The sequence below is a fragment of the Habropoda laboriosa genome, unplaced genomic scaffold, assembly GCF_001263275.1.
Source record: "Habropoda laboriosa isolate 0110345459 unplaced genomic scaffold, ASM126327v1 scaffold9, whole genome shotgun sequence".
Classification (NCBI taxonomy): Eukaryota; Metazoa; Arthropoda; class Insecta; order Hymenoptera; family Apidae; genus Habropoda; species Habropoda laboriosa.
In genome coordinates, this window is record NW_017100191.1 from 2,612,685 (window position 1) to 2,615,070 (window position 2,386).

Sequence of the window (2,386 nt, forward strand, 5' to 3'; positions counted from 1 at the left end):
CATACATTAATATGCAACCTCTGAATCTGCGAGGTTTTCAGTTTTTCATCTTACACACGTTTCAACAGACAATTGCAATTATTTTCTGGAAACTCTTATTATTAATTTTTAAAGAATAAAATATTTTATCATTGCAGCCTAATAACTAACTCTAACCACTAAAAATAAGGGTTTCTATCAAATTTTCACCCTTTATAACACTGAAAATACCTCTGATTAAATTCTGATGAACATAATGTCCCTTCATTGTAATTAGAACCCACTCTTAGACCGTAGTCAACCAACACTTACTACTCGGAATAATCAACCTTGCCAAATTATAAATCCTCGTGCTCCTGAAAACACTTCTGATCAAATTCTGATAACTGTAGTGTCCCTTAAGGTTCTCTGAATGCTGTAATATTCTCATTAGTCCACACAGTGTGCTGAAAAGCACATTAAATTTGGTAGTCGAGCTTCTTAACTGGTTCGTGACACAAGGAGTCGGCGGTAACAGAGACGTCGGATCGGTGGTGTGATGGAGCACCCAGATTCTTGGCAAGCAGTAGGTCATCCGCGACTAGAACGAAGATTTTCACTTTCATCGTGACCAAGGGAATGCCTACTTAGATGCGCAACAGACAAAGGCGTCACAGCGCGAAGAAGCTGGTTAACTATGACACGCAACTTCGACAGAGGATCGGATATTCATAACCTTCCATTGAATTCGCGCACTTGTGTGAACTCTACGTTCCACTTGGCCTCTTCCTCTCGCCACCTTGATGTGAAAACACGATCCCCTCGTGTTTTCTGACCACTACACCCGCTCGTACAGCTAATACTCACGGTCATAATTTGTCAGACACGCGTGGACCTAATCTCAAGGTACGTTTTTCCATTGATACACCTGCATTCAGAATTGGATGATGAAGAAATGAATGTATTCCTCACTAACCGGTGTTTTATTAAGAAATATTGTTTATACCTTGGCTGAAGGTTGGTAATAATTATTCTGAAAATACTGCACGATCTCTACACGAGTTCTGAATCAGTACAATACTCGACTGGTGATTTTCTTAAAAAACAAAATATCTTCATTTACACCATGGAGTAAATTATCGAAGAATTATTGCTGAGAAAGTTATAAATTTAAACTTAAGTTTCTTCACACTTCCTCAAGAGACACTCCAGCTGTATCATATAATGTGAACAAGTTCGTCATTACAGCGGTGATCCTTAAATGTCAATGTCAAAATATCCCACAAGCTGATTACCGTGTAGGTACGAAAAAGGAAACTGGTGATTTTCATGGTGCATGTTGTAAAGGAGACAGGACGCTCGTTTAAAACCGTCACGCGTCATTATAGAGTACAATAAACCTCATGGTGCTTCTCATTACATCGATAATGGATACCTTTTAATATACAATTTTTCCTTAAATGTAAGGTTAAGTTACGTAAAACTTCAAGACCTAGAACTCTAGATCCCAGAACCGAGGATCCACGGTACAATGGAACTCGAAAATTTTTGACAATTCAACGCTTTGCAGCTCAACATTGTTTTTTTTTTACGTACATTTCAATTGCACACTTCTAACCATTGTATAATACCTCGTATGCTTTATAAATCCATTCAAATTTCCCATGCATAAATAGCATTTAAACGTCAATTAGAACAAGAAAACCGAACGCAATCGTTCCTTTGAATCTCCTAACAGTTTCATCATTGACCTAACCAACAAAGTTTCTCTCTCCTCTAAAAACAGAAATCCCGCTGCCAAATCCACGAAACGAGTTCACCAGAGTTGTTCAGGCATAAAGAGACCATATGAACGGAGTCTACATATTTCGTGGAGCATCTAGACAGTACAAAACGCGAACACGTTCCCTCTTCGCCCTCTTTTCTACCCGCGATCGCATCTAGGACATCTTCATCGCGCAGATTCTCGCGCCGGCGCGCTCCTTCTCCCCTCTTTTCCCCATACTCATCATGGCGTCTCGTATCATTCTAAACGCTCCTGACATTTCGGTCGCCTCAACCTTAAAGTCTCGCCACCCGAGACCGTGGTTCGTTGCTTGCGTGATCTTTCTTATGTAAGTGGCTGATCCAAATCCTGAAACGAAGTGGAATGGATTGCTTTTCTGGATATTAGAGATAATAGGGGTTAGTGGAGAAAGCATTGTGTCTTGAAAATGTTTTAGAAATTTGTTGTTATAATGATGGGATGGTATGTAGATAGATTCTCATTTTATTAGGGGTAGTTTAGAATTATTGTAAAGATGTGGAAATGTTGCTTGGAATTTTTAAGTAGGATTGAAGATCTACTTTTCTCCTATCTTTTGTTGAAATCTTTGAAGGTTAATGGTGAAAATTTATTTTAGTACTTTTTATTGGAAAATTTGTTTTG